The sequence below is a fragment of the Denticeps clupeoides genome, chromosome 3 (assembly GCF_900700375.1).
Source record: "Denticeps clupeoides chromosome 3, fDenClu1.1, whole genome shotgun sequence".
Taxonomy (NCBI): domain Eukaryota; kingdom Metazoa; phylum Chordata; class Actinopteri; order Clupeiformes; family Denticipitidae; genus Denticeps; species Denticeps clupeoides.
Genome location: NC_041709.1, coordinates 14675937 through 14697145, shown reverse-complemented (window position 1 = coordinate 14697145; position 21209 = coordinate 14675937).

Below are 21209 nucleotides of genomic sequence, written 5' to 3'. Positions count from 1 at the left end.
GGTAGGATCTATGACCTTTCATTTAAGGAAGCAATGTGTTATTTTTCTCTTCTAAAGAGACCTGCAATAGTGATCCAACAATTACAGCAGTTACAAAACAAGGAAGAAATGTCTCTGCTTCCTGTTAACTGCTTCTTTTAGCAATGCCAGAACTTACATGGAGGTTATGGTCTTTTTTTTATTTTTATTTTTTTTTTATTTTATAAATAAGTGGAAAGAAGCCATTCGCACTCCTTTTTAAAGTTTTATAACTACAGACTCCCCTTCCTGTCTCATTAACAGCCTGTGTATGCACAGTACATGTGCACAAAAACACACACACACACGCACACAAAAAAATAGAGCATTATTTTCAAACTGGCATTAAGTGCAGCGCTATGCCCTAATCATGGCACTTGTTCAATTGTATAATGCATGGCATCCTCAACAGTGGTTTCTTGTGGTTTCTCTCTTGTTTCAGCTATATAGTTATGTAAGTCCTGAGAAGGTCTAGGAAAAAGCCCCATGATGCTTAGTGCAGGTTTAGACCAATTATGAATATGGTTATGAAAAAAATGTATGTAACCCATGCTCTTGCTGTAAAGCTTGCAGGACGGCACCCACTCGGTTTGGGCTCATCTGTGGTGGTAGTAGCCTAGTGGGTAACACACTCACCTATGAACCAGAAGATCCAGGTTCAAATCCCACTTACTACCACTGTGTCCCTGAGCAAGACACTTAACCCTAAATTGCTAACCCCCTGTAACTACTGATTGTAAGTTGCTGTGGATAAGGGCCTCTGATAAATGCTGTAAATGTAAATGGTGGGCACAGTTTTGTCCTGGCAGCTCCGGATGAGGAACTCTGTCCCTGGCTGACAGTCTGGCCATGTCTAGACTGCCCTTGTGCCTCCTCCTGTTGTCCATCATATGAGTGTCTGCCGAGCGGATTACTGCAGTAAGCCTACTTTGACCACACTGTCCGAAGAGACCTACATTCTCAAGGGCCAGTTTCCTGATAGCTTCCCACAATGCATTGCCCACTTTCCATAAGGCCAGGACGAGGCAGCCTCTGGTCACATTTTAACCACAGCCACAGGCTGCACAGAAACAGGAGTCTTATTTCCTCTCTCTCTCTCCCTCTCTCTGAATGGGCTGAGGACTCCATTCCTGAGCATTAGCGTCATAGCGACGCCCTGCCTGCAGTAATCCCTACAGCCTGCTAATGCAGCTGAAGGGACTCTGTTGGTGAGGAAAAACCAAAGTAAACGCCATGACCGCAAGCGCAGCAAGAGCCAGGCTCCAGATACAGTGTGCTCCCACTGCAATGACGCTACAGCAATATTAAAGAAAACTCTAGACCGTGTAGCACTGCTTATCCCTGATCCTGCCGTCACACCATCCCCTTGTTTTGTACGTAGGCCTGAAAGCGTACATTTCGTTGCCAAGAGAATAGAGGTTAAAGCCAGCATCCGGTGCCTCTCCAGTCAGAGCTGGCCATACAAAACACAAGTTCAAAGAGTGCTATCTGCTATAGATTTTTCATGGTAAATCTGATAAGGGAAAAAAAATGTCAGAAATACAGATTTCACTTTGATTTTCACACACTCTGTCGGGTACAGATACACAAAGACTCTCCGCTTTTGGGCCCACACTCTCATTGGCAGTTCGACACAGGGCCATAGTGGTCTGTGGGTCTGGATTAGTACAGGAGCAAGACAGCCCTGGGGCGGGGGATGCGCTGAGCACATACAGGACTCGGGGAGACGCCAAGCCAACAGCCCACAGACCCCGCCCTGCCCCTTCCCTCCTCCGTCTCCTGTCTTCCTCCGGGGGAGAGATAAGGCCCTTTAACGTCTGTCTGCATGGCCCCGGCAGGGGGTGGGGTTGGAGGGGATGTCTGCATGGGGGTGGGGGTGGGGGTGCTCACTTTTATCACTCTTATTCCACTGGTTTGGCGTGTGGTGTTTTATACTGAACACAAAATTTTTCCTGTTAAAAAGAGTGCCACTTGTAAATCCTTCTGCTTTTGAGCGTAATGAAGGAAAGCTCCTGCCTCTCCAGTCCGGCGTGGAGTGGACGCGGCCCTAAAGCGGCCCGGGCATAGGAATGTCGATCTGGGAGCCACACGCACTGTCGGCAGCGCCCGCGAACGTTTAAAACGCCGCTGCATGCTAACATACCGGCAGGTTGCACACTCTGCAGAGATATGGGTGGCTGGGTAATTACTCCGAGTCAAAGAGAACCCCCCCCCCCCCAAAAAAAAAAACTGGGCCCAGACCCGCCGAGGCTGCGAGTGCGGTTCAGCTTGTTCTGGGAACACTTATGAAGAAATGGGCAGGAGACAGGGAGCTGGATGGGAGGTTGTGAGTCACTCTGGAGGCACTTCACTGATAATGAATGGCTTCTTGGAATCTTGTTTGCAATGGTGGCGTGAATGATGTGTGTTTGTGTGTGTGTGTGTGTGTGTGCTGTGCTGTTACAACTTTCACTTTGAAGTGCTCAGACCCACAGCTCGTGGCCTACAACAACCCTCCTCAGACGTTCAGGACCATTGTCTAATTTCCCCTCTGTCCCTAATTCCAAACACATTGGCCAAGACAAGGTTAAGTAATGTTTAGTTTGTGCGCTGCACAATGCAACGCAGTCTGAAGGAAATTTACTGGAGCAATTTTTTTTTTGCCTGCAATCAGGCACAAGCAAAGAAAAAAAAATGGAGGCTAAGGAATTTCTAACTGGACTGAACCACCCAATGTAATGACCTGTTTCATACAGACACACCAACACAAAAGAGCAGCATATTAACATCCTACTTGAGTTTTTCATCTGTTTCTTGTTTACTCGGTTTTTGTCAGTTATATTAATCAGGATTTAAACCCTCCCTGGAATAAATACAGCTCTCTTAATACCAAAGCCAATACCCCAGCGTCGCATCACGAGTGTTCCTGTAGCCAACGGAGCCATGTGAGATAATGACATGAAATTGGGAGGAGAAGAATTCATCAAAAAACTGCAGAAATCTCCCACACCCGTTCGGGGTTTCATGATTTCTTCACTTTCTTCATTCTGTTGCACATTTTTGTTCCCATAAAACAGTAAAGTGTAGCAGACAGGGAGGTTAAAGAGAAAAATCGTTTTAATTAAAACAGTCCCGAACCCCCCCCAACCGAGTCACTTATTAAACCTCCTTTTTTAAATGGCTTCGACTGAAGAAAGTTTCTTTCTGAGACTGCAGCTCAGCATTCTTTCAGGCTTGAAGAGCAATGGAGAAATGGATGGAAGTGGTGCCACTTTTCACAGTTTAGCGCCAATAGACCAATCACTGACATGTCAATTACAACACAGTTAACACAGTTTTTTTTCTGAAACCCATAAAGGAGCAACGCCATTGTTAACAAGCTCTTTGTTCAATTTTAAATCCTACCAGAGGAAAAAAGAAATCACGCTGAATAAAGCTGGAAATGAATATGAATCCAGATGCTGCTCTCATTCTCTTCCATCAAAGGATGTGCCTGTTACTGGCAGAGGAAATCTGGGATTTTCAGACTGGTTCTGAATGAAGAGGCGAACACAGTGAGGTGTTAATGAACGCAGAATTCCGGGCCAAGCCCCAGATCGGGATTTTTTGGACGTGGACCTCAATGTATGTGTCTCAATAGCATTAAACCGAAGATGAAGGCTGCGGTTTTGCAGGCCCTTTCGAGGCGGACCTGGGAGGTAGAGGGGGGAGGGAAGTTAAAGCTGCCACTCTTCTGCACCCGTTGTTTGGAGTGGGAAGGGGGGTGAGGGGTAGGAGTGAATGCTGACTGCACCGAATTCCTGGGTGGATTGCTTTAAATTACAGCGCGGAATGTAAAAGCAGAGTAATGATCCTCGGGTAACCAGAAACCCGCAAAACTTCACAGCCATGTGGAACTGGGCGGCCCCCTCCCCCTCGCCTCCCACCCCGGACCCACGTCCCCCTCGGCAGAGTAATCTGCAGCCGCCAACACTCCAGCCCTGTAGGGACACTTCACCCGCACTGGTTCCTGAAAGAAACAGACAATGACAGAAACGAAACTATCTGTTAATGTAGATTCTCCACAGCTGTACAAAAATTAAACACTTTTATTTCAATAATAGCGGAACTCAAGAAAATGTAATTCACTTTCATAATTCAATTCAGAAGGGTAAACCTTCACGTATGCTCCATTCATTAATTAAACATAAAAAGAAACATGTTGTAGTTTTTTGTTGATGGTTATAGCTGAAAATTCTTAGAAAGTTAGCTACCGTCAATCAAGTCGTCTTTTGATCTAAAAGGTGTGAGTGCATTGATTCTCTGATGCCGGGATCGATTTAAATGTACCATGAACCGTAACAAAGTTTTGAATTGGTTTAATGTAGCTCCTCTCTCTTTCATTTAAAACACTTTCATTTAAAACTACAGCGAGACTCACGAAAGTGACAAGAGATTAGGATTTTGCAAAATGAACACTAGATTGTAGTGTAGCGGATCGAGTGAGACGGCACGGAGGAGCACCATGAGTAGGCGAGCAGTTTTCAGCTAGCACAAAGACTCACAACTCCACAAGAGCCAAGGAAATAATATCTTCATTATGTCTAGCCTGTTTAATTGTGAAAGACCTATAGCCGTACGAATGAGGGCTTTCAAGACATGATAAATGCATTGGAGCCACAGTACAAGATACCAGGCCAACAGCATTTCTCCAAAAAAATTTCATGAGACACAGTTGTAAAATGGAGTAAATGATGAAGGGAGAGAACAACTGCAAATCTTATCAAACCCTAGTAAATGAACTTTTCCATAGGCCCATAGTAAAATGTGATCATCTTGTACTATGGAGTTATCCACAGTATTCTTATGTTTTGATAGGCCCTAGTACACGCCACATATGCCGATTTAAGATTTTTTAAATGTCTGGTAAGCTTTAGCTGGTAGAGGAGGAGCTACATACCCAGCAGCACGTTCTTTTTCCCCATCATTTTATTTCTTGCGTGGCGTTTGTGGACATGCCCAATCTGCAGCACCAAGCCTCAGCGCCATTTAAATCCAGCCATCAATCTTTGACTGTATGACACACTCATACTGTACACATCTCATACGCTGCCCTCTTAGATGTTTATGGAGGACGCCGTCCCGTGTTATGCTCCCCACATCTCCACAGCTGCTCTCCCACTTTTGACTGGACATTGTTTGCGCACAGGACAAACACATTTTTTACCTTTTAACATCGCAAAGCCATTAGCCCCCAAGCCAAGGCTGTACTTACTGAGAGGTTTTTTTAATGGCTGTTGGCCCTGTGCTCTTCCTGGCTCGCCCTCAGAGAAGGCGAGAGAGGCGTTTTCCCCCTTCTTCTCGCTCTTTAAGAATCCAATGGCGGCCATAGATTAGCTTGTGCAAATATTTATAGTCGTCCATGTATTAGTGACGGTGACGGATTTACACGCTTTATTTCCTGTTTGGTGGAAGGCTCCAGGATCACTCTCTCTCTTTCTGTGAGCATTCATTAAACTCATTTGAGCCTGTTTAGTTTAGACACACTGGCTAATGTGCAAAAAAAGTCATTTTAATATTGAATGAAACAGAACTACATGTTGTGACACAGCCAATAAGCAGCATGTAAGCAAACTTAGATATGAAGACAGATGACACATTTTGTGTGTGTGTGTGTGTGAGAGAGAGAGAGAGAGAGAGAGAGAGGCAAATAAGGATTTTTTAAAAAAGTTTGAATTACTAGGGTAACAAATTTAGGGCAAATGTTTAGACTTATAAAAGAGCTAGTTACACATACATAATATTTATGTATATGTGTATGTTACAGAATTATTGTCTTAAGTAATATCTACGTTGTGTGTGTGTGTGTGTATGTGTGTGTGCATGTATGTCAGTTAGTGAATGTGAAGAAAACCCTAACCAAAGAGCAACATGTAATCTAGTTAGATATTCATATTATATGTATATATATTTCAGGCAGTGATTTTCAACATTTCATAAAGTTGGGTTGCTGGAACATTGTAAAACAAACAAACAAACAAACAAACAAACAAACAAACAAACAAACAAACAAATATATACACACACACACACACACACATACACACACATATATATATATAGTTTCTTTTGAAGGAAAACACAGGTCGATCATTTAGACTTTGATTACAGGGGTTAATTTTGGGTGAAAGGCTAGATTTACGTTTACAGAAGAAGTAGTTGCACATTTCTAATACATGTTACATAATTATTCCCCTCGTGCGTGACCAGTAGCCGCTCAGCGCGTGAGTGACGGAGAGTCCCCCAGCGGGTGCGCCTCATGCGCCTCCGTGTGTGGGTGACAGCAGCGTCTTGTCTGGCTCCGCGTCAGGAAGGCCAGGCAGCGGCGGGCCGGTGAGGGACCCCTGGGGGGGTCTGGCTCCTCCAGAAGGAGCCGAATGTTGCGGCAGGCAACTAATACACCACAAATCAATTTTCCACAGAACGAGATGGAAGGTTCTTCAGGGAACTTCTAATCCTGACTTCTTTTTATCTAATAAGAGTGTCTGACGGCACAACAAACACCCTGGCAAAAATACCCACCCACCCATGCGCACACACACACACACACACACACACACACACACACACACAGACAAACACACTGCTAAGCAATATTCATACAATATACAATATAACTGCTTATAATATAGTCTTGAGCAAACATCAAGCAAATAGACTCCAGCTTGACACACACTGACGCAGACACACGCACAAACAGTCATAAATACACACAGGCACATGCATGCTAAATTACATATTCATAGTCCGACGACAGAACAAAGCGCACCACAGCACACATCTCCACACACACAGTGGCCCATATTTACACACACCCTCACGCGCACCGGCGGCGCGCCGGGCTTGCGTGCTCAGGCTGAATGGGGTGTAGTCTGGGCTTTATCTGGTCTGGAGGAGGAGGAGGATGAGGATGTGTGATCTGTATCGCAAGGAGCTGCACCAGGCCGTGACTCCTCAGCACTGCACAAGGCCACCATCCTGCTGCTGCCAACAGACATCTCCGACACGACACCTAACACACACACACACACACACACACACCCACACACTACATCAAACACAGCACAAACCAACACGTCATACAGTGACATGAAATACACAATAACACAAGTACCACAAGGCTAACTCATACATTACAACAAATGCCTACAATGCCACAAATCAATTTTCCACAGAACGAGATGGAAGGTTCTTCAGGGAACTTCTAATCCTGACTTCTTTTTATCTAATAAGAGTGTCTGACGGCACAACAAACACCCTGGCAAAAATACCCACCCACCGATGTGCACACACACACACACACACACACACACACACACACACATACACACACAAACACACTGCTAAGTAATATTCATACAATATCAGTCTGCTTATAATATAGTCTTGAGCAAACATCAAGCAAATAGACTCCAGCTTATCCCTTTGACTGTGTTGACACACACTGACGCAGACATACGCACAAACAGACATAAATACACACAGGCACATGCATGCTAAATTACATATTCATAGTCTGACGACAGAACAAAGCGCACCACAGCACACATCTCCACACACACAGCAGCCCATATTTACACACACCCTCACACACACCGCTTGCGTGCTGAGGCTGAATGGGGTGTAGTCTGGGTTTTATCTGGTCTGGAGGAGGAGGAGGAGGAGGATGTGTGATCTGTACTAGGCCGTGACTCCGCAGCACTGCACAAGGCCACCATCCTGCTGCTGCCAACAGACAACTAACTATCTTCAACACGACAACTAACACACACACACGCACGCACACACACACTACATCAAACACAGCACAAACCAACACGTCATACAGTGACACAAACCAATGCATGAAATACACAAGTACCACAAGGCTAACTCAAACATTACAACAAATGCCTACAATGCCACACTAATGCCAAGCAAACAAAACATGGCAACACAACAAACACTTCGATGCACTGTACATGTTGTTTATACTGCACTGCCATGCAAATGTCACTTTATGTCAGTACAAAATCACACATCTTTTTAATACAGTATAGAAAATCATAACACAGCACAACACGATGCATCTGTCTTCTGAGGCACACCACATCATATTAATATCGAGAAACTGAACCGCACAACCTTTTAGAGGGGTCATACGTTGTGTGTATTAATATTGCATTTCCACTCTTGTAGCATGCGTTACATATGAGCGCAGCAAGGATGAAATATTGATGAAAATATGCGTGTAAACTTTACCATAATATTGATGCTGTCAGTGATGTGGTGATTTTTTTCATGTATACGAAACTGAATCTCATTAGAGACACATCCCCCACCCCCAACACACACACACACACACATCACAGTTTTCATTTTCATCACTGCACTTTTTCTTTTATTGTCTACATAAGGTATGTAATGGTGGGGGACAAATAACATATGTAATGGTGGGGGACAATCCTGAAGTCTACGTTTCAGCAAAAAGAAGAGCAAGGAGAGAGGGCGGTGGCATCTGTGGAAGGAAAAAGTGTAAAAATATTGTATACATATATACATATATACATCTAAAGTAAATGTACTTTTTTTTTCTATAACCACTCTCCCGAGTTGTACGTTGACCTTATGTGACGCTTTTTTTATGGCTTGTATGTTTTCGGCCCTCGCGCCGTTATTTTCCGTTTGAGTAAAATTCTTTCTCTTCCATGATGTCGAGTGCTTGTGCTGCGCTCTTTTCCCCTGGTGGTGTTACAACTGGACAGAGGTTTTGTTATTTTAGCTGCTTATTGAAACACTGGCTTTAAAAAATGTTATTAACCTGTCACACCTAATATTTTAACATTGACGTAATGTGAGTTAACCAAACAAACCTGCTCTCAGTAGCATTATAGTAAAGTAAAAAAAACTATTTACACATAAGCATAAATTAGACAGCTTAGTTTAAAAAAAGCAAACTAATATTTTTTAACTACTGCAATGAGAAAAAAACGCATCAAACAAGCAACAGCTACGGTGTACTTTTTTCAGCGCATCCATAAACGGTAAAAAGTGAACACTGGCTAAACTTAAAAATATTTAAGTAATGTTAAAGTATTAGGTATGACAGATTTCTACTTTTACTGCTTTTTAGATTAGCCAGTGTTGACTTTTTTCAGTGCATATTATGAATATGGACATCCCAGTTTTAATTAATTAATGCGTTTCCACATCCAAACTGGGGGAAGGGTTTAGAAAATACAAGTCTTTAATACACAATGGCAATAAAAAAAAATAATAATTTGACAAGTAATCATGTGACTGGCCTGATCTGAAAGCATTTCATTTGCTGAAAGTCACTACAGTAAACACCTCACAAAGAAAGAATCCCAGAGTATCATGATGCTCATGGGTTCAAGAATAAAAGCAATGTATTAAAAATTAACATTAATTTTCAAATATATATATAATTTGTCCAATTACATTTGTGCCCTTGAAATGTATTTGTTCAACCCATTTAAGTGAAGCTGAAAGTAGTCCCTTGTGTTGGAACACAGTCCAAACTTTTATGGACCCAACTGGACAAAATATAATAAACATAAATAGCAGATAAACTGGAGCTAATTATAACAAACTAATATCATCATCATCATCATCTTCTTCTTCTTCTTCATGCAGCGAGATTGTAGTGAGGCATCAGAGGAGGTTTGTGAAATGAGAAAGTGGAAGCTGAAGTCTGGCCGTGTGCTCAGCGTGAGGAGGCGTGTGTTCGGTGGGCTCTGGAGTGACGGGTAATGAAGGTTGTGACACTTCATTCTTCAGCGCTGTGTATCACCGCGCCACCCGCCAACTGCTGAGTGCCTGTGTTCACCGGGAACGCGCTCTTATCGACCGCAGAATAATGTGTCTGGACCACAGGAGACCGGCAGGGGGAAGTCGGGGGGAAGCCAAGAACTGCGGGTCACGAGCAGGTCATGGGTACAGAGCGGCCGTAACCATCAAGTGTCCAGAGAGGCCAGAGTGTCCGTTCCAGCCTTCTTTTCTCTCTCTCTCTGACTCCTCGCTCCACCTCTCCCTTCCTCTCTGGGTCTCTGCCTCTTTTCTCCATCACTTGCTCTCCATGACTGAGTGGCTTCTTCCTGAGTGGTGAGAAATGTCCCCTCTGACGTACTTCCCTGTTCTCATCTCTCTAAACCCAAACAGAAAGCGAGAAAGAGTGTGTGTGTGTGTGTGTGTGTGTGTGTGTGCGTGTGTAAGTGTGTATTTGATCCGTCTAGCACGGGTGAACGTCCCCGCCACCAGTCAGCAGTGGAGGTAGACAGCATTTGCACGCCTGACTCACACTCTGGCCTCACACTGTCAAACAATCAATGTCCAAGGTCACCCACCCTGAGCCCAAGCCAGCCGTCACACCGTCGCCTCCACTAAGGACACATACGTGATTACGCTACAAGGAGAGCCGCCATAAACACACAATCGCCGCCACGATACGCGCGGCCATATCTGACTCGATGTCATTCACCCAAGAGCCCGCTGTCAATAGCGGCGGGCGCCATGCAGGCCGCAGATAACAGCTGCTGCTTACAAAAGCCCACAGCGCTTGCAGGGGTTTCTCGTGGCGCGTGGCGGTGGCCGCGCCAAAGACCGCGCCGCTTCTGGAGTGAACAGACCGCCCCGGCAACAGGTTACGTGTTTATGGTTGAGGAGTTCGGCAGAAGTCGAAGGACGGCAGAGGACAGAGCAAACAAAGTGACCCAGAATTTGGGTGGAAGGGGGCACAAACGACAACACATTTGGTCATCTTCGATATGAAACCGTACATTTCTGCTCTTCAAATGCATCTCAAGCCCTTTTTATAGCGGAGCTTCTCTCTCTCAAATGCGACTACTTCCACCCCCCCCCCCCCCCCCAAAAAAAAAAAAAAAAAAAAAAAAACACCTACAACATGGATGCTTCCAAAGAACAGGACTCGATTTCACGCACGTTAGACGCCAACTCCGTGGAAAATGTGTCAGATGAAAGTTAGAAAAAAGGCAATGATTGAATAATTCATCAAAAGCGCTGCTAACCGAAGCCCCCCGCCTCCAATCATTCGGGAAAGAAGCCAGGAAAAGGGGAGGGGCTTTTTCAGGTGAGTGCGATTTATCAATAATTAAACTAATGATTGCCCTTTCTTGTTAATATGTGGCTTTGGAAAGATCATTATGCCGAAGCGAGTGGTGGGTTTTCAGAACCAAAAAGAAAAGGAGAGACATGCGGAACAGCGTGTCTTGTTTGAGTTCGGCATCTCGGAGATGAGCGGAGCTCCCCCAGGGTGAGACTGATGAAGAGTGCCGAATTTCGAGAAGGCCGACGTGTGTTTGATTTCACAACAGCTTGAAACAGCCCCCAGTGTTAATCCCTCCCTGCGGCCCCCACGGGGAATTCAGGAGAGATGTGAAATCGCACTGAAAAGTTATGACAATAATGAAAGTGCTTAAAACACCGCACACCCAGACCCATAATCCCATTAGACAGCCTTACATATTCATAAAGCGCAGGCTAAATCAAGCCAAGATCTCTGGGTATGTTTCCTGCCTGAATGCATGTGAGAGCAAATGATCAAGGAAACTCATTTATTAAAGGAATAAAAATAAAACAGAGAAAAAGAGGTTTTTTTTTTTATAAAAAAAAAAGAGAATTATTTCTGTTTTTGGGGGGTGGTGAATCTTTCTGATTCACATGGTCTATGTGTAATTATTCATGTTAAATAAAAAAAGAAATGTATGTACTTCTGCGGTTGCCAGGCAACTGTGTGCTTCTAAAGGAGATGTAATATGAAAAGTGGAAGTCACTGGGGGCTGCTTCTGACCACCTGAAGGAGCCCAGGGCCAAAGAGGGTCCCTCGGGGCACCAAACAACATCAACGGCTCCAGTGAGGGGGCCAGAACGTTCCTTTGTGTTTGAGCAGGAAGAAGCTCAAGAATGTCTTGATACTCCATTGCCCACAGTCACACACACACACACACACACACACACACACACACACACACACACACACACACACACACACACACACACACACATTCAAAAGATGACCAATCAAAAGCATAGCACAAACAAGTCAAGGAGCCTTCAGATCACTTATGTGGTCACAGTGGTCCTCAAAGTGCAGTTTGGGGTCTACAGCAATTTGTCAGGAAGTCTGATTTTTTTCCCATAATGAATGATTGAAAATATTTCAGGATGATGACCCAAAAGCACGAAAAGCCACGTTTGTAGTCATGTGCATCAGTGGGGTCACCTGTCAGCAGCGTCACATCAAACAGTCAAACAGGCGTGACTTTCACACTGCCCTGCCATCATTATCTGCTTGCACGTGTGCGTTTCGGGTTTGGGTTTCGGGTTTTAAACAGCCACTGGTTCCTGCAGCCATGCAGTCTGCACCGTTTCCGCACATTCATCTTACAACCATTCCCAGAAAAGAAAAGCACTTAACTCCGGGCCACGGGGAAACTCCATTCTCTCATTATCATCCAAATTGAAATTCTGCCTACACAATTAGCATGTAAGCGACGCGCTGCTCTGGGGAGAGGAGGGAGGGGGTAAAAAAAAAAAAAAAAAAAACCCACGGCAATTACATGTCAGCCATAAATGACTGTATTTAGGTAGCTCTCTAATGATATAAGCTTTGTAATTATATCCATGTTGATTATAATTGTGTCCAGACGCATGAGGCCAGTCATTCATTTATGGCACGTCTGCAGTGGCAGCCCACGAGTCTGACTGGAGGCAGACGGCAGGAGTCCTCGCCCCCCCCCAACCCGACCCTGCTCCACATTAGCAGCTTCAGCGGGTGTTTAAACAGGAACGCAGTAGCATGGCAGCCATGCCCCATAGCATGCAATGTTGTCAGCTAACATGTAAACAGAATATGATGGCCAATTTTTCTATGTAAATGCCACGGTGGCTGGCACAACACAACACAAGTACAACGTATTGTTAAATAACTTTTTTTTTCTTCTTTCTATTATCCCCATGAGCCCAAAAAGTCACCCTGAAGCACACATGTACATGTACAGTATGAGTAGATGGTATTACGTTTTGCTGCATGGTAGGGTGTGCTCATCATGTACAGATACCGTGTAACAGAGCGTTCTGAGATAAAAACGTGCTCCGGCATGAACGCGCTGCTTTCTGTAACAGTGCTCACTTACTGTACCAGCGCTACTAGTGCTTCTTATGAACTGTGATTTATATCCAGGCAACTGAACATAGCACAGCTCATACTACCTCCACAAGCAGGCAAACACGTTAAAATGTGTATTTTCAGACATTAATCCCGGTACAATAATTAGCCGTAACATTAAGACCAACCCATCAAGTCACAAATTCCACAAGTCCCCTGAAAACACACTGGGGTTTTTGGCACCAAGCATATCTTTCAAGGTGCGTCCATGGATCAGAAGAGTTTTGCCACCACATCCCAATGAATGCTTGATTGGATTGAGATCTGGAGAATTTAAGGCCTAGTCAAGACCTCAAACTGGTTCCTCAAACCCTTCTTCAAACAGGTTTTCAGTGTGGCAGGGTCCATTGAAGAGGACACTGCCAAAAAGGAACAGTGTTTCCATGAAGGGGTGCACTTGGTTACCACAAACACATTTCAAACAAGGCATGCATGAACTTTTTCACTAGCTCTTCTGCTGAGCTGAACAACTGCACAACTGGACCCGTTTTGAAAGTTCCTGACCGCTGCAGGACCAGGAACTTCACATTAGAGTTGCAGTTTGGGATTTAACACAATTTGACCTTGTTAAAGTTACTCATATCCTTACACTTTTTTTCCGTTTAGTGCATTAATTATACAGGCGGCCAAACTGGTGGCTTCACCTGCATGCGTAACACAACTGTGCACTGTAGAAGGACATTCGGCTATGTCTCCGTCCCCCATGTCCGTCATTGTTAGAATGAGACTGGAATGTGGCTTCATTAACGCCGGGAGCTCGGCGGGCCTCGGCGGGGCAGAGGACGCATTAGTTCATGGTGCTCGTATGCTGGCCTGGCGCAGTTGGAATGGTGTCACTCGCTGTGGCGATGTGGTGAAAGAACAAAAAGTTGGCAGATGGACCTGGATATCGTCTTTAAAGTCAGTTCAGCTTCTTTTTTTCTTTTTTACACGCGGCTATGAGCTGTCCCTGAGGAAATGCTATAAGCGGGTGGGGTTTAAGCAATGTTATTGCAAACGAAGGAAAATTAAAACAGATTTTTAACAGCTTATATTGGTCCCCTTTCATGGCCCTGAGTGTGTTTTTAAAGCCAATTTATGTTTTGTCCTTTAAAAGGCAAAGTCTGTAAAAACAAAGTTATTAAAGAGTGCCCCAATGAATGACTTGTCTGTATTAAGCAAAGCAGGCATATAAACCCGGCGCACAGATCAAAGTGCGCCAGTGAAATGATTTCCCGATTTTTTTCTCCCCACCTCCTTTCCTCTCTCTCTCTCCCTCTCTTTCTTTCTCTCTCTCTCGCTCTCTCTCTCTCTCTCTCTGACTGGCTGTGTGTCCTGGCAGGAGGAGGGTTTCCTGTAATGAAATGTAATGTGAGTGGGGGCTTTGAGCAGTTCAGAACTCTCCGTCAGCCAGCCAGCCATGTGTGTGTGTGTGTGTGTGTGTGTGTATGCAAGCTACACAGATAAACATTTGTGTTTAATTAGGACTTTCCGCTTAGCCTGCCACCAAACACAAGCACTGATAACTGCACGCACGCACACACACACACACACACGTAAACACACAAGGCTCCAAGCACTGACATTAAAATCCATGATTACAAGCATCTACATTCCTCAATATTTATACATTCCCATAGAAATTCACATGGCCACCGAGACGTACACGTAAACCAACCAACAAACCGTCCAAGATTTGTATTCACATAAAGAGACCAATATAACAACAGCATGTTCGTTCCTCATTAAACACACACAAACACACACACGTTCATGCTTACACACACACAGCGGCGCACTTTGCCCTGCAGACACCATTATGGTTGAGAGACGGGCCCTTGGCGGGGAGGGATAATTGCTGCTAAATCACAGCCTCACGCGGCAGAGAGCCGGATGTGTGACTGCGCCCAGGGTGCTGTCTGTCTGACAGCGTATCTGTCCATCTGCGTCACCGCTGACAACTGGTCAACCCATTTATCAGTCTGTCTCTATCTGGGTTTTGGGTTTTTTTGTTTATCTGTCTGCCTGCGAGCATCCCGGTCTGTCTGTCTGTCTGGCTGGCTGGCTGCAAGCCTGGCTGTTTATGCAACTGCTGGTCGACCCTCTTATCCGTCCGTGTCTGTCGCCAGAATCTCACCCACATTCGCTGGCTCTGAGGCTACAGAACGTCCAGTTCCCCAAAGTTCCCCGCTGATCTGCACATTGCGATTCGCACTCCGCCCGGACTAGATTCAACCAGGCTTTTATATTTCATGACGAAGAAGAATCGGCCAGCAATAACTGCACAAGTAAAGGCCCGTCACAACTCCTACATAACCGGCTGATCAAAAGCGTGAATGCAACAGATCGACACGACCATCGGTCCACCCGACGTGCTGGACAGCAGCAATCATTCCATCCCAGCAATAGGATGTTGCTGAATAGGATGTTTGGCCTAGTGACTAAATCTAAGGAGCTGAGCTCCCTGATGCCCATAAATTGCACACAATAAATGTTTTACTGCGAGATTGCGGACTCTCGAGCAATGTGACAAGAGGAATTTTAATTTTATTTTGTTGCAATTTTTATAGGTTCTACGGATAAAAACAAAAAAATAGTTCTTCCTCATAATGTGTGGGTGCAGATACAGTAATAGATACAGAAAAAGACAAAAAATGTTCATCAAATTTTTTTGAATGACAATTAATGTTCTGACAAAGCGGTATTTACCACTTCCTGTTTCAAGCCACACACGAGCAAACACACACACACACACACACACACACACACACAGAAATACATTACAACAGAAACAGCCATGCAGCAACTCAGCTGTCTGAATTTGGGCAGACATTTTGTCTGAGATACTATCAGCTAGAAGGAAAGAATTTTAAATGAAAAAAAAAAATTAGAGATTGTAAGATCATGCATGTAACGGCGGTTGTTAGGGCAACGATGAATGGCCGTCTGAGTAAACAAAAACATAGTTAAAAAAAGTCAGATGCCAAACACATAGTCATTTTCAACATGGGGATTGAACAAATAAATGTTTTTTGCTACCCTTACACTCTACACACATTTCATGACATTTGCTTGGTGCATTATTTATTTATTTATTTTTATTTCACTTTGACATTCATCTCACCACCCATGATTTCATTCGCCCGAACGGTTAACTGGCAAAGAATGCGGTGAGCCTCCCACCTCTGCTAAAAGCCCACACACACATTTAAAAACACATGCAAGTACAAACCAACACACACACACACACGTCTCAACCCCATGTAATATCTAGCCAATCAGTTGACCCGGACACCAAGAACACCACCTTCACTTAAACCTCATCGCAACATTAGTTTGTTTTTATCAAGCATTTACTAAAAGACTAGTAATTTTTCTATCCTTCTTTTAAAAAAAAAAAACAAATAATGCAATATATACAGAATAAGAGATAACAACATCTCCATGTGCATCCATCACCATGTTCTGAACTGTTAGGAAACTGAATAAAACTTCAGGAATGTTCAGAATGTCAAGAGTGGTGGCACAAGTGCTCATTAAAGGAGGACATGAATCATTTCCGAAATACCAATCAGTAGTGCAGGCACCGTCCGTATCGCCGAACAAATCCACTGCGGTTTGGGTCGAAGCAGATGAAGACCTCACGGTTGACACTGAGCACGTCGGGAAGCCTTCTGGCCGAGATCTCAGCAGGCTCGGGTCACAGCGGTACCATTCACATCCAGGCATTAAGACGCACCAGGCTTCGCGCAGCACTCCACCAGACCAGTCTGTGAGTCAGGCATCCTGAGGGAGAGAGGTGCTGCAACCTGTCTGGCGCAGCGCCGCTTCCGAGGCCTTGGGATAATCGCTGGCACGGTGTGAGCTGGAGAATCAGCCAGAACCGGATACTCGAGTCCACGCCACTGTTGAAGCGCTATACTGCTCATTTTCTAATTAACATCGTAGCTCTGTGAGTCGGCGATAATAAGGATGCATGTACTTTGTGTGCATGAACCAGAGCATTAAAATTCAAATTTGATATTGTTTGCATGTGTTACCACTTTTACCACTATATTTTATATTTCTATTTATTTACAGCAGCATTTATCAGACGCCCTTATCCAGAGCGACTTACAATCAGTAGTTACAGGGACAGTCCCCCTGGAGCAACTTAGGGTTAAGTGTCTTGCTCAGGGACACAATGCTAGTAAGTGGGATTTGAACCTGGATCTTCTGGTTCATAGATGAGTGTGTTACCCACTAGGATACTACCACCCTACCCACCTTACTTTGTCTGCAGGTGATTATTCTTTCACTGTCAGTATAACATCTGAACTTTGTGCCAGGATATTTCCCATATTTTACTAACTTTACTGCAGACCACTGATGTTCTAAATGCAAATGTCCTACAAGAGCAACAGCGAGGGCCAGAGAACCCCCCACCAAAACCGCATATGGAGCCAAAATCACAGCGAGCAGTTCACATCTCTCCACTGATACCCAATTAATTCCCTGGTGTCACACAAGACAAATTATCACCAGACTGAGCGGCCCAGTGCAGGTAGGCGGCCTCTTTTCTGAAATAGCACACAGCAGTCTGTCTGTCTGTCACTTGTGGGGCGCAGCACGGGTCTGGACGCCTGGCTGGCTGTCCTGTGGAATCGGCTACTTTTAACAAACGGGAACCTGGGCAGTTTCCATATCGGTTTGCAGCCTGACAATGATCTGTCTCCACGGTGGCTGCTGCCAGTGGCTTCTCAGCCTTTCTCTGTAGTCGCAGGAAACGAACTGTACGTGAAGGGCATGCAGAATCACAATGTACGCCAGGGCCCGAACCACCGATTTTAGTGCCGTTTTCACCAAGCTCCATCGACCGAGCTACAGATGGGCACTTAACCCTTTATTGTTCCACAGTTGCCTATAACCTTGCACTGTGTGCCGCATTCAAATGAGCATTCGGTCTGCACTCTTTGAACCCCATAATCATACCTAATCTCATTAATATCTTTCAAAGATATATATTAACACACACACACACACACACACTGACTACAGAAATCCATATGGTGGTGCTTTATATGTGAACTGGGCCTTGTGGCTGCACAATCCCAGTGGCCATATGGCTCAGTATCTGGATAAGCACTGTTGAGTAGTGTTCAGTATGTACTGTGTACTTTTACATTGTCCCAGCACTGTGTGCACCACGTGTACAACAGCAATATGTAGTGCCCTTATCATGACAGCCAGAGTCGGCAGTTGTGTGTGTGTGTGTGTGTGTGTGTGTGTGTGACCTTGTTCTGGGCTCAGATGTGACTGTAGTCTGCCCTCCTCGGGGGCTCGTCCCCATTGTGTGACACAGAATGGCTGCCTCTCTACTGTTGGGCCACTGCCTCTGCCGGAGCCCAGCAACAAACCAGGTTACTGAGAGGCAGACAGCATGATGGAGGGTAATGATCCACACAAACACCCACGTGCCGTTTATTTCCTCATAAGGTGAACCTTCATCCTCCCTGATCAGTCCTTCAACTTTCCGTGCAGGTCTTCTCTTCTGTCTTCAAGAATGAACTGGAGCCAGTCTGACTCGGAGGGAAAGGAAAACACGCTGCACTATATCCTATGAAACACAGTCGGGGAGTTGCACCCACTTTGTGTGTGTGTGTGTGTGTGTGTGTGTGTATTTGGGGGGGGTGCAACACCAGAGATCCCTATTTCTGCAGAGGGGGGATTAGGGTGAGAAGTTCCACAGCGAGGAATGTCAGTCGCACTCAGGAAATAGCAGTGCTGTCACCTACGGCGTCACAGCCAGTCGGGGTGACAGCCGCAGCGCTGACAGGAAGCTGCGGCGACGACACCGAGCCTCGTGCTTATTTTCTGTCTTCCACAGAAGGGGAGCCAGACTGGTGTTATCGCCACTTCCTCCTTCTGTATCAAACTGCACCAAACCCCCTCCAGTAATGAAATGCTGCAGATTAGTATAAAAAAAAAACCCAACAAAAATAAGAACAAGATTTATGCTGCCAATATTTTCATGTTGATGCTGCTGATATCGTGCGTGAGGGGAAAATAAGGGGCGTGACAGATCAAAGGGCATATTTTTCCTCAAAGGAAATTGAAATGAAACGTAATAAACAAGCCCGCATCCTCTCCGTGTGTTTAGCTGTGTTGCAAGTGTGCATTCACACAACGTCAAGTAGCCCCTGCTGCATTCTCACCGAGCCCCAATTAAATCACGGCAGACTGCAGCTCGGGCTGAATATTAATCTGAAGCCTAAACTGAATTTGTTTTGCTCTCGGCGGGCTCGGCTTGAGGGTGGTGGGGCTTGGGAGGGGGCATGCTGCAGATGCCCGTGTGTCTATACAAGTCTGAGGGGATGAGGGTGCATAGGTGTCTGTCATTTTTTTATATATATTTGTTTATTTTTATATGTATTTATTTATTTTATTTATATTCACCATTCATTTTGTGTGTGCGTGTGTGTGTGTGTGTGTGTGTGTGTGTTGACCAGAAATAGAGCCACCCTATGTTCACACGTTCTAGGCTTCACACCGCCACACTTCACTATGAGTCACGTTGCTTAATATGGTCGCAACAGCATTGCCGTTACAATAATGGCGACGAGTAAAATATAAACAGTGAGTAGCCGTGAATTGCGAAGACGCATGTCCACCTGAATCCAAATTCAAGACAATAATGTACTTTCTCAAGACTTCGCTTCTCTTACAAATAGAAACTAATTAAATATAATGGGAGATGAACGTCACAGCCTTTATCCCACCGGTATAAAACGTGGCTTTGAAATTCGGTGTGAGACATGGTGTGCGCTGTCAGTTTTTCTGCAGCCTCTCCAATTTGTGGAAAAGTGTTTCCAATAAATCTTTAAATTAAACTGGACTGATCATTTTTGCTGATAGCTCATTCTCATGGTAAAGCATCATAAATACAGACTACTATAAAGATTTGTCTTAAATGTCACAATCGCCAATGAGACGCACAGCAGACCTTGTGAAGCAGCGTAAACACACACTCTTGTTATTGTGAGAGCACATTTTAATGAACGTTACGATACGGCGGGAAAACACCATTTGGCTGAGGCTGGTAAACAGGGAGGGGAAGTTGAATGGCTTTGGAGACAGACGCTGCGGTTGAACTTTGACTGCAGTGTCATTAAGAGTCACATATGGCAGACAGTAAGTAAGGAAGTAAATAAATAAATAACGCGCTCTCAATCCCTCATAAACATTATTCCTTCAGCTTCTTTCCTGTTCCACCTCACAAAAAAACGAAACCAAAAAAAACAAGCCAGAAGCCATTACGCTTAATCAAATTCCATCAGATGCTTCCTCCCGACTCGACCGATCCTTGCCTTCTTTTGATGTCATCTGTCCTCCAACTCCGGCTTCAGTCTTTAGTGAAAAGAGGAAGTGAATGTTGTGAATGTGATAAAAAGACCTGCAATCTATTTTTTCTTTCACAGACACACACTCCTCCATTTCCTTTATCCACACAGCATTATCTAATGGAAAAATGAAAATATCTAAAACCAAAATGAATAGATCCTGAACTGGTGTGAAAAAAACAAATGAGACCAGGCTGCTTGCAGTAATGACGATGAAAATCGTATGTTTATTCAGCATGATTAATAACAGGCAGCTCTTTTTTCCTATTTTCCCATTTCCGGTTACCCACAATCCTCTAGCCCATTCCTCCCATATGGGTTTCCCAATAGACAAAAAATAAACAACATCTCATATTGTGTAGGTCTCTCTCTCTCTCTCAACACAAAACCAAGGCGTGAACTGAATAAGTCCACTGAAGGTGTCTTCTGGTTGGCAGCAGATACTTTAAGGATTTGTGTGTGTTTGTGTTTGGTTGTGTGTATATGGAATGTGTGTGTATATCAGCATTCCTGCACATGCATGTGAGTCTGTGAGCATGTCTAAGTGTTTAGGTTTGTGTGTGTGTGTGTGTGCATGACCTTTCGCAGCCTATGTAGGGTGGCCAGTCTGTTGGTTGTACATGCATGTG